Here is a 13552-nt window from a genome sequence, read left to right as displayed (position 1 = left end):
TCTCCACCTCTGTTCAGAAGAATTGTTCGCGATTCATCTGGAGTTGGGCGACATTCTCTGCGCCTCTGATTGGGACAAAATCGAAAGAATAACTTACGACTCTTCCCGCACTGCCCAGGCGTCAACCCGGGATACCCAAATCAAGAAATTTAAAAAGCTGAACTCGAGGCAACACCCAGTTGATGGTCCTGAAAAGGGCCGTGCGGTTGTTAACCTAACGAATCTGACCTTAGATGACGCTTGCACTGCGGTCCTATCCAAGGGCCCAAACTTCGCCATTGCTCCTACCGTGATACCGAGGGAGAAGATTATAACTGGGATCGAGTCGGCCATCCGAAAGCTTCCCAAGGGAGACGCTGATGAGATAAGGGAAGAAGTAGCACTCATTCTACGCAACGCTAGACCACCTAAGTCTAATATCACAACTGCCGAAAGACGAGCTCTGAGGAACCTGCAAGAAAATGAGAGCATTCTCATAATACCTGCAGACAAAGGGAATGCAACTGTGGTAATCAACAAAGAGGACTACCGGAGCAAAATTACGGAACTTCTCCAAGACGGGACGTATAAGAAACTCAAGACCGACCCGACAGCAAAAATAGAGCGAAACACCAGAGCTCTAATAAAGAAATCCCTCATTCCGATGGAAGAACAACGTGGACTATTTTCTTCGGCTCCCAAACCACCCAGATTATACGGACTGCCGAAAATACATAAGGAGGGGATACCACTCCGACCTATAGTCAGCCAGATCGATGCTCCAACATACGGACTGGCGAAATACCTGGCCCAATCTCTACAGTTCTACGTCGGAAAAACATCGTCATTCGTGAAAAACTCCGGGCATTTCATCGACATCCTGAAAAAGATCACAATGGACAGCAACGAATTATTGGTGAGCTTCGATGTTGTTTCACTGTTCACTAACATCCCGATTAAGGAATCGGTGGAGATCATCAGAGGCCTAACCACCAACGGCATTCCGGAAGACTTCCCCACACTGGTGGAGCATTGCCTCACGAATGCTTATTTTTTGTGGAACGAAGAATTCTACGAGCAGACAGAGGGTGCAGCCATGGGTTCGCCGCTGTCTCCGGTAGTGGCTAACCTGTTCATGGAGCATTTTGAAGAAAAGATCCTTAATCAGTACGAGAAAAAACCTAGGATGTGGTTAAGATATGTGGATGATACTTTCGTCATCTGGCAGCACGGCGCAACAGAACTTCAGAAATTTCTTCAATTTCTCAACTCACAACATCATTCCATCAAATTTACGATGGAAGTAGAAAAGGACAACCAACTACCTTTCCTGGACGTCTTAGTCAAAAAGAAGAGTTGTGGGAAGCTGGGACATGCTGTTTACAGAAAGAAGACGCACACCGACCGTTATCTAAACGCAACCTCTCACCACCATCCGCTCCAAAAGACATCTTTGGTGGACACACTAGTTCACAGAGCGTATGAAATCTCTGACGCCGATTCTTTGCTGACTGAAAAGAAACATCTCCTGAGAGCGCTAAAACAAAACGGCTATCGGAACGATATGGTCCTAAAAAGGACCGCCAGGGAAGAAAGGCGAAGACGAGATTCTGACAAGTCAATCAAGCAGACGGAACCGGACCCAAAGGCATACGCGACTATCCCCTTCGTATCCGGAACATCCGAGAAGATAGCCAGAATCCTTAAAAAGCACGACGTGGTGACAAGATTCAACTGCACCAAGAAAATAGCGGACGCGCTCCCCGGACCGAAGGACAAAATCTCGAAAGACCTATACGAAGGGGTCTATCAAGTACCGTGTTCATGTGGGAAAGCCTACATCGGGGAAACATGCCGAGCTATGAAAGTTCGGATGAAAGAACACCTCCGGGCTACTACGAACAAACAGTTTCACCTCTCGGCCATCTCCGAGCATAAATGGAGTGAACCCGGCCATGATATTCTATTCCATGACGCTACAATCATAAGTAAAGAAAGTAGATATTACCCACGCCTAATCAGAGAAGCTATTGAGATAGCCAAAAACCCGGCGAATTTCAATAGAGATGAAGGCTACCATCTCCACAACGCGTGGAAGAGAGTCCTCCGAAAAAGGACCAATCAGAGAGCAGCACTTGGACGGGACCACCTATATAAGGACGGCCAAAATCTGAGTCCCTCATCTTCGACCTGAAGACGCCGGATGAAACTTCGGCGAAACTGTTGTCGGCTTCAAACAACAACGCGGTGAAAACCCGGACATGCAGAATTCTTCAAGCCACCGCCGCGAAAATCTACGCAGCCATATGTATATGTTTGTTCATGAAATTAATCCTGTTTCCGACAGTGGCTTAGTTGGAGTTGCCTTTAAGTCGGCGACGGTAGTGGATTGGGGTGTGCTAATAAGATATGGCTGTAAATATTAGACGCAAAGTAAACAACGAGCATTAAATTTAGCATGGCACTACAAAGGGCCAATTAATAGATGTCGCGCTAACTTTTTAGTGATGAGAAATGTTTTTTATATAAGTCACGAAGGCTGAGGTCGATTTGAACGGTACTGTGTTTACTCAGCAATGATTTTATTCTTTATTTCGCACTTACCCTTTCCCCTTAAGTCATAACATTTTTAAAAATTTGTTATAAAATAATTACAGTGTACTTTTCCGTTGGTAAACCGAAGTACTCACCATAGTTTACTAAAAGGGCGATGCCTGTTAAAGGTATAGGCGCTAACACATTGGGGAACGTTATGGTTATTTTTAATTATCTTCAGTACAAATTTGAAAGATCAAACTGAGAAAACTCGTAATCATATACTTAAGATACATGAATTAAGAGACAGAATTTGTTATCAAACCTTACCTCTGATCACTTGAACGAATTGAGAGTTGTCCCAATTTGTTACTCTTCATTTCTGATGGATCACGGGCCCAACTTAAAGGGTGAGGGACCATCCATAACTTTCTATCAGTTTCCCCGCAATGTCTACCGGCGAGTCATAAATGTTTGCGAAACTTTCTTTGACAAGTCAGAGTGGCGTGCTTCTCACACTGGGTGACGATTGAGCTTGTTAGTGTATAAAACTACAGCAAAGCTTAACCCTTGATGGAAACCGATCTAGTTTTCCTTAATGCGATGCGCAGTGGGTGCACGTGATTTAAAAAAATATATTTTAGAACGTTTGAGTACATAAAGGGGCTTTGGGCTCGCATCGATAAAAAATGGAAATGTTGAAAGGGTGTATTTGTGTGACGGGTAGGTCTCGGGGCGGAGGGGTCGGCGTGAGGGGGATGGATGGATGGAGTGAGGGGGGTGCTTGAGAGGGGATGGGGGGCAAGGCAAGTATTTGGTGGCCTCCTGGCTATGAAAGAGGGTTGGCACCGGCGCCAACTCAACGAAGCACACCTCAATAACGTATGGCAAGATTAGATAAAAAATTCGTGGGAATGAAATAATGACGAGCTCGAATTGACGGTCGCCGACCGAGGGCTTCCAGTCATTTCCCTCCACACTAAGAAAGTTTACGTCAAATTCCCGAACTCGTCGTGCAAATAGGGTAGTGGGGTGAGTCTTCCGGCACCCGAGCATTGGATTTGTACGTATAGAGTTCTCGATATTTGCATCCGACAGGAACGAAGGACGGTACCACGACTTCGCTTCATTGTCCCGCGCCGAACGAAGGAGTGGAGAGATCTCGGGTCTCCGCCGTCGTCTCCCACGAGTTATATTTTCAAATGGGATTGCGTGGTCCACGACATGTTGGCATTGTGCAGTTGTTCTCGGTTCGGAAGCCGTCTCCTCGGATTCTAACCTTGGGAGTTTTCACCAATCTGCTCTTTGTCACTCCACGAAAAGGTACTCAAGCACTCGGGGCAAGCGGTTAAATGTTGGGGAAAAAAATCGAGGAGCTAAAATCCAGTGTGTGCTATTGATTGCTGAAGTCAGTGAGTCATCAAGTTTATTTGATAAACTTTGTTGATGGTGAGTGAATAATTTTCTTTTCCTAATTATTTCATCAAAGGCTTTTGATCGTAAGATTTAAGTTTTTCTCTTCGACTAGTAAAATTTAGTTTCACGTGGAAAACATTCTTGAATACTTCAATGTAAGTGATTGAAGAATTCTTTGAGGTAGTTACCTTATTTCAAAAAAGCGTAATTTCTTCGGCAACGCATCAGCCTTTTTGTGCTTAAGCTTACTTTTAGATAGATTTCTATACCTCAATACCTTGTTGACCTAAACAAGCTAGCAGTTGATGTCGAAGGGAACTACGAGGGTCATCCGGAAAGTAGTACCCGTTCGTGCCGCATGAAGTGCTGACGACGCGAGTAGCCGCTGGACGAGGTCAGATAGCTTCAGTGGCTTGTCTGCCTTCTCTGAGCCAAGTTGCGTGACGCTAGCATTGCCTGTGTTGTTTCTGTGATTGTTTACAATGTTTAAAAAAATTGAGAACGCCGCCAGTTGTGAAGTGAGGGCAGTGATTAAATTCCTCAATGCAAGAAACGTTCGCCCATGTGATATTCATCGCCAATTAAAGGAGGTGTATGGAGACAATGTAATGGACGAGTCGTCTGTTCGGCGGTGGTGTCGCAACTTCAACATGGGGAGGGGGAACACACACGACGATGAGCGTTCGGGGAGACCGTCTGTCATTACAGACCAACTGGTGAGCTCAGTTGACGAATTCGTGAGGAACGATCGGCGCGTCACAATTGATGACATCTGTGAGCATTTTCCCAATGTTTCTCGAACAATTGTTCATGAAATGGTTAAACACCATCTGCATTATGCAAAAATTTGTGCAAGATGGGTCCCTCGCGTATCTCAATGAGCTGGCGGCGAAGGACTATGCAGCAGGAATACAGAAACTTGTCACACGTTATGACAAATGCCTTAATTTGCTTGGAGATTATGTTGAGAAGTAGTTTAAAGTATCCTCTTTCAAATAAAATTTTTTATGTTTGTTAATATTTACTTTTGTGTCTTTATTTCACGAACGGGTACTACTTTCCGGATGACCCTCGTATTTCCTATTTTCTTCAAGAAACTGAAATCCTTCATATTAGTAATATCCTTTTACCTTCCACCCGAGCACTTTAAATAGGTTAAACCTTATCTTCTATGGCGTTTTTCATATACGCAAGCGGGTACGGATAATTATTATTATTGTTATAATATTCTGTAGTTAAATTTTCGTACCCCATGCCTTCTCATCGTAAATTTTCCTTTGCTTCTCAAATCATTCGAAGTAAAAATAGTTTCATAAATTAAAAATCTTCATTGAAATATTGGAATATAGTTTTCATTCCTCCGTTTAGATGTATGGTATGTACATAAGGTTATTTGTATAATTATATCCTAATTTTATCGTGTGGTATTCATTGTCAGTCTTATCGATTCATTCTTTATTGCTGCAAATTGTTCAATTATACTACGAATTTCAAATTACTTATTTCTCCTTTCATGGGACGAGTTTTTGTTGATTTTTATTTATTACTTTAATTTTGAGTAGTCTGAGGGAATTTTACACTATTTCCTTTAATTATTGCTAAAATTAGTTGTCTCAGATATTTTTATGCTATTCATTATTACAGAGAATGCAAAATAATATGTGAAGCGCGACCATACCGTGCGGGTATTTTATTGTGATTTAAACTTGTAGCCATGTCCCATTGCATCAATGTAACAAGAAGTATCCTCTTCGCCAAGTCTTTAATTTGGTGCACAACAAAATTGGTGAGAAAATATTAATTTTCGATCATCTATTTTTATAGATCTCCAGTAAGATTTTTCATAATTTCAGGTGCATTCAGTGAACGGCTCAAAAACCTTTTCGTAACAGTTAAACTGAAATCTTCCAAGAAATTAATCCTTGGTTGTGTGAAAATGGAATTATAATTTGGTCAGAATAAACATTTTCTTTGAACTGCTAACTTTTAATGCTTATGACCCGTAGGTATTTTCGGAATATCCTTGTAACGACCTTAACATTTATCCCGCTTCTGTCAACGAAAAATCTGAAGTTGCAGGGGTTTCGCGCTTCGTATTGTATTCATTGTAATAGTGTTACCCTCAATTTGCAATCACGCGTTTCCCCACAATGAAGTGCGCCGCAATTACTGTGCTTGTGCAAATTGGCGAATTTACTCTATTAGTTCCGCTCTTCTACCTACGCAAACCTCCATCGCGCGCGTTCTCTAATTTAAAAATTTATTTTTTTAATTGTTAATTATCACTAGACTGTGCTTCGTTACGAGTTGAAACAACGTGTTTCCAAACGATACCCTTTTTTCCATCCGAGTTAACGTATTCATTAGGAAACTAATTTCACCTCGTGGAGCAATGATATTAAAAACTGTAATTACGCCGTTTGTCAGTGGATATTATCATCAATGGAGTAAATCAGTGACGTTAAGAATTGATTATTAGCATGAGGCTCATATTTCAGCAAATACAGGAGTTTAATTGGAAAAACAAATCTAAACTATTGCTGTTATCGCATTTATATCCTATCCAACATTTGGTAAATGTAAAATATAAATACCAAATTGCCTAGAGTTTGAGCAATACAGGTATATTCTAGAAGTTAAAAATTTATTTCCAAATTATGAGATGAATTTTAGTAAAACAGAGGTGCAGTTACCTAGTATGCATAATAATACTGGGGAGGAATACTGGGCAGCAAATAAGTGTTCATATGGGAGAGGGTGTGGCTAAAGAGATTTAAAAAATCATGTTGATTATTGCACACGAGGGAAAGACACACAAGTCGAGATATTGTGGAAAGTCATTTAAGCTAGCGGGATTATGAAGAGGAAAAGACCGTGGTGGCAGCAGAGTATAAACATTGAAATGCTGGGAACTTAAAATGCATCCCAGTATCTTAGTGTGTATTAACTTCCTCAGTGAGATCATTGGATATTAAATGAGAATAATCAAGTTGAAATCCACTAATGCCAAGGTTATCTGCTTCCACTTGTGAGCAGCCAGTAAACTTCAATTTATTTTTGAACGGTTAGAGCGGTTTGCTATTCATTGGCTCTCTCATTGAGACAAAATACCTTGTCAAATTTTGATGCATTGAATGACACATGCAATTGCATGGGTGTGGTATATGAGTGTTTGCATGGTAATCTGCCGAGACACTACCCAAATGACGCGTTTTTCATCATAGTTTTAGTCTTGGACTATTATGAACCTGGATTTTTTCCCTCCAAAGTTCGCATGAAATTGTATTCTTAATTTACTTTGGGAGTACTTTTTTTTAGATGATCTGTTTGGTATGCCTCGAATGGAACCGTCGCTGCAGCAGATCATATGTGCACTACACGTACGTGAAATTTATGAGGTAGTCAGGGAGGACAAGGATATGAATGACAAACAATATTGATTCCCAGAAACCCTTTTAGGACACCCAGTGTAACAATATTCCAGTGCAAAATAATACCAAACTAGTCCTCTAATACTTCCCTCCGAGTAACGAAGTATGCTAATTCAACGCAAGAGAAGAAAAATTTAATTCTTTGATTTAATGCCTAAGATGAGTGTATTTAAATAAGGTTTACTTAGTAGAGGCAAAATAGAAGCAAATTAACATTTTTTTCATTGCCCTAAAGAATAACAATATCGCTTTTAAGAGAATGGGCTGAATACTCGTTCGGTTGTGAAAAGCCGATTGGGCAGTGTTTAAGTTCCACGTAAATAGCCAGTTTTTATGGTGGGTGATTCATGCGAAGACGAGGTATGGCACTGGGAAAAAATTGCATTGAAATCTGCGAATATTTCATGGGAAAAAAATGTATATTCTCTTTCATTGGAGTTTTTCCATGCAACAGTAATTTCTTTTGTTTTCAAAGGGTTTTTTCAACGGTGGGAATGTAATTTCACTATGTCATGTGGATTGATATGTTAAAAGTGTTTTAGAAGTAATTTGTTTTGATTATGAGGTACATATTGGTCATCGTGGTGTGAGAGGAAGATATCTCCATTGGATTTAATATGCTTAATGAACGGAAAATCATTTTGTTCGAGGTGATGCTGAAAGACATTCGTCGGTGTATCGTTATCTTGGGAATAAATTAGGTAAGTTACCACACAGGTATACGTGTATTTTCTAGCACCAATGAGTGCGTTCAGTCAGGCGAGTAATAGGAAAAGAGTAATGCCGTTTGAATTCAGGAGCCGGTGTACTTCTTAGTTCTAATCTTTTTCTTACCGTGGATAGGTTGCGAGTTTGAATCTAGGTTCCGCTTCTTTTTTGACACATTTTCCAAGTACATTTACATTACCGGATAGGCTTTTGTGTTCAGTATAGAGATTTGCAATGATTGCGTGAATATATACTTCAACAGACTGGTGTTAAATACTTTGGGCTAGTCTTTGATGGACTCAACGAAGCGAGAAGGCTGCTCCAATTTTGATATTTTTGAACCTCAATTTATGAACTGATGTTGGAAATGAAAAGTACCTCGCAATGAAATTGTATCAAAAGACGAGCATATTTGAATTCACAGTCGGAGGTCATTGGAGGAGGGGAAAAAATCGGAGTTCATGATGATAATGTCCTGGATAGTCTGCTTGGCAGAGATTGAGGATGGTATGATAACTGGTGGAAGCGACTCGCGGGAAAACTTGCCCTTTCAAGTTTATTTGAGTAGGTGGTGTTTACTGATTGGTGCTCGCAGTCACTAAGCATATATGTGAGATAACCAACCGAAGCAATGACGGTACTCTGGGCAGAGGAAAACCTTTATAAGGTCTTCCTCGAAAGAAAGTATTCTGGACCGGACGATAGACAGCACTCAAACAAGCCAATGCCGGGACATTTAATCCAGACACGCCAGCTGAAAGATATGCTGGACTCGTGATTGGGCATGAAAGAAAGGGTAATGGTTAAGCGGCAGATGTGGAAAATGGAAAAATTAATTGACCTCAACCTCTCATTTTTTAGTGTGTAAGGAATCCGTAATACATATATATTTAAACAGGAAGTTAATTGTTTGAGAAATTATTCATGTCACGAGAGAGATGAGCAGTTCACGGCTTTGATAATATCCCAACTCTTCTATTGTACCTTAGCTAACCCAGGATACTACATTTTTCATGCTGTGTTTGAAGTCGTCTTTGCTTAATGTGTAAATACGAGCATTGCCTTTAGTTGTCAAGTGTTACAGCCATTCTGTCGTCAAGCGCTGTGCCTAGGTATTAAGTTCTATCTTTCTTTGATATTGGCTTATTTAAGTAAATTATTTGTGAGTGTATCACTTAGCCTCAGCGTGCTCAGTTTATCTGTTCAGGATCCTTCTTCTAAAGAAAACGTCCACAGTGACTACTGTACCAAAAATTACACTAATGCGCTTACATACACAAAAAATTAGAGAAAGAATAGTTAAAATAAATCATAGAAAATAAATGATAATAAACTGTAACAGAATCTGAGAGAATTCAGAAAATAAAATGCTAAAATAGTATTAGCTTAAGGAGAAGAGTTATAGGTGGGAAAATCATTAATTAATAAATGGCAATAATTAGAGCATAAAAGAAACAGTACTACGAATAGGCTATTGAAAACAATGAACTAGACTGAAAAGTGTGTGAGAAATGCTCAAATCGCTAGTTTCAAGTTTGATGAGAAACATAAAGATAAAAAATAATAAAATATTATTCATTGAAATAATATAGAGTATGTCATGAAAGTCATGAATACTTTGAACAAATAGTGGTAGTAGTATTTAGGGTAGGCGACCGACAGCTAGATTGTGCCATTCGGGATGGACAGGAAAGGATGAAGGGTGGAGAGAAACCCGGCGTCGGCATTAGCCTACTCTTTACGAAAGGCGCCAAGGTGTCCGCAGCTTAACGTCCCATCCGACGGACGGCGTACTCACTCAAAGTGCCATCCACAAAGCACCCCAAGTAAAGATCGGGATACCACTGAAAAATATTCGATGCCGCCAGGATTCGAAGCCGAGCCCTATGGGAGGGATGCCTGTACAATAGCCACCGCACCATCACGATTCCCCTATTTAGTGGCTATTGAATATAGTTTTTCATGGTCTAGAAGTCATTTGAGGAGATTCTATTGCCTAATTTAATAGCACATTTCCATAAAAAAATTTGAATAAGATGGATGGGCTTGATGACATGATACAAGTTTTCTAATGTCCGGTTTAATGTCACTAAGCAGGAGTCTCAAATCACCGCGTTCACAAACCTGAAGTACGTTTCTCTGCTTGAAATATGCTGAATGACTGCACTTAAACCACGTTCCACCAAATGTGAAGCCGGAAATGCAAGAAAGAGTTTTCTAACCTCCGTCCATAATTTAGGATAACGATCGGAAGCCTTTTCTTACCAAAACTCTTGACAATTTATCTTAAACTTTGGTTTTAATTCAACGTTAGTTAAACTCAACATCGAATTAATTCTTCCTCTAGTATTCCAACTTCCTCAATAACTACAAACGGATATATATTACCCAATCTGGAATTTCCTACAAAAGAATATCCTCAAATCGCTGCGTCATATTTTAATGCAAGGTGACAAAATGGTCATAAAAGACTCTCAAATCATAATCACCCATACCAGCTTGCTCTTTTAGCTTAAGCAGGGAAGGAAGGGATAAAGCTCGTGGCAACATATTTTGAGCTTGAATAAAATCAACTTGGAAATAAACACAGTTAACAATAATTTTGCCTTTATATGGTTAGTATCATTAACCTGCAATTGTAAATTCATTTCATTGAACTTTGCAAATAGTTCAGACGAACATGCAACGTCACTCCTAATCTCTTTAAGGTTTTCGCTGAGAAATGCATCTTTCCCCTCAAAAAACTGCACGATAGGGTCAAAAATATTATAGAAACGCTTTATGCAACTGCTCGATAGCCAACGAACTTCCGTGTGTAGTAACAAGCGTTTAAAATCTTCGTCGTTTTCATCAAACAACTCTCGAAAGAGTCAATAAATAGGAGCATGGGCTTTAATTTTGTCAACCGCTGTAATTATAATGTTTAAGGACTTGTGAAGGCGATCACTCAGTAATTTAGCCAATAAATGCTGTCAGTGAATGGCACGATAATTAGCAAAATCGTTAGGTTATATATATATTCGACGCCGCCGGGATTCAAACCCGGGTACTCTGGGTGGGAAGCCAGTACGATAGCCACTGTTGAAAAAATACATAATGGAGAGTATGGAGGACTTTTTGGAGGGCAAATTATATGCACAATATGGAATACTGTTGACTTTTGGTAATCATAAAATATCAAATTAAAATAACATCCAATTCCCTGATATCATAACCATTACGGCAAATGACTAAAGAATGATATATTTTAATTTAAAATCTTACGAAAAACACAGATGAAATAAAAGCCAAAATTGATATTAAAAATATATGTGGAAAGCAATAAAAGTATTCTGTAAATATTTGCACACTAATGCACTTCATTGGCATAAAGCATGCCTTAATTAACCATTCTTAAAAACATTTCAAATTGTTAATGAATGAAAACTATTAACTTTTATCTCTATACCAAGAATTCAAAATCCCACTAAACCTCAAAAATTCCGAGCAATTCATTTGTTAGCATTTTTCAGAAAATCAGAAATTTGGATTGATGTACAAACTAATAATGCCCATGTGAAAATAAGCATAATACTCGTGGGATAATAATAAACTGTATGGTCGTTATTTATTTATTAGGTAAATATATCAATAAAGAAAATGAAACACGATTAATACGTCGTTTTTGGAGAGTGAAATTAAAATGATTACCAAATTGTGATAAGCGTGATGTTAGACCTCAAAAGAGCATTTTAAATGGAAACATTTTGGAAAAATGGCATTATTATGGAAAAAACGATGTTATTTTACAATTTTTCCTGATTTAATGAATGAATGAGTACAAGTGATAAAAATAAATATGATTAAATCATCAAAATTAAGAAACAAAATAGATATCCCGCAAGGAGGTGTGTTTTCAGGACTTGTATTTATATTATGTGTGTATTGCAAAGATTTTACTTTTGTTAGTTTAAAATGCGCTGTAAAGGTGCATTTATCATTATTTTGACAGATGATGCGTTGGTATATGTGAGCAATAAAGAGTACTAAGGTTGTTTGGCCCTTTTTAATACACTAAATAAAGCACTCCAGACTCTGATCAAATGATTCTCAAAGAATTAAATTAAAGTGAATGTTAAAAACTCTGCTCTACCGATGGTACAATTTTAACTAGAAGGCAGAAATAGCTGTTATACAATCCCCTGATGATTAACCTAGGAGGTCAAATATTATAATCCTAATTGGAAGTAAAATACCTCGTCATGATAGTTGATTCCCCCTCAATTTTGAGAACCAAGTCAATTAAGCATACTGAAAATTGTTAAAAATATTCAAATATTATCCAAAGTGATTTTTTATCTATTTGGATAAGGTTTTTGGCACCTTATGTCCCTTAATTTTAATGTTGGCTCAATTTTCCTTGGTACTGGCGAGAAAATAAAAAAAACTGCATAAATTGAAATCTAGATTGAGAGATATATACCCCTTATAAGATATATATATATATATATATATATATATATATATATATATATATATATATATATATATATATATCCTACGAGGAGCATATTCAAACAATCTGATCAAACAGAAGGTATGTTTGATATTTAAGAATAGAGCTTAGCTTGTACTGAACCAATTTAACGCACCTTTCAAATCAAGATTTTGAAGAGAAGATGCCATCAAGGACGGTATGTGGAAAAATGTCCAAGAGTGGAATATATAATTTATCAAGGAAAAGTACATACCGATTTCAAATGCATACTAATATATATAATGTTATCATTTTATTGTATTTTCCCATTTTATATCTGGCAAATTAAGAGATTAATTAATCATGGCGATGCATCATTTTCAAACGCTTCCGTTATCGTACTTGCCCATTATCATTTAGTTATCTAGCTTGTCTTTTTTGCCTCACTTCACGCCTGTCCATGACCGATGTCTTGCGTCATCTATCTATAGTACTACTAGTCTAGGTCTCCTGATGTGACTGCTCGACTTAAGTCGTCAATGCGACTTGAGCTGACGCTTTTCAATCTCCGGCACCCTGAAACCACACAACCCGCGTCCCTCCCGAGTAGTGACACATAGTCGTTGCCCTAAGGGGTATCTAGGTTCACGATTGGAAGTATTAATGATTCGTAAACATGCGGTCATTCGTTTGGGTAAAGGGCCTGCTTGCTAAAGACTATAACGTATATTGGTCGAGTGGCATTTCAATGCATGTTTTGATCCCTCATGTCGTCATCTCGTGAGTCCATGGATTTAATGGAAATTACTACACATGGTATATTCCCATTTTCCTGGGGATATAATGTTATCTTGATTATTCATTTAATTTTAATAAGCGGTTAATCAAATAGCTGCCATGTAGCAATATACCTCTACCTACTACGGATTGGCTTTGAAGCCCGTTTATAGTGCATTGTTTCAATGAGCCTCAAACTTCATTCCAGGCCATATCTTTTCCATTGGGTTTCATATTTTCAATAATTTTG

This window comes from Hetaerina americana, unplaced genomic scaffold, assembly GCF_022747635.1.
Source record: "Hetaerina americana unplaced genomic scaffold, ioHetAmer1.1.p SCAF_12, whole genome shotgun sequence".
Lineage (NCBI taxonomy): Eukaryota > Metazoa > Arthropoda > Insecta > Odonata > Calopterygidae > Hetaerina > Hetaerina americana.
The sequence above is the reverse complement of the archived record's forward strand: the minus strand, read 5'-3'. Positions refer to the sequence as shown.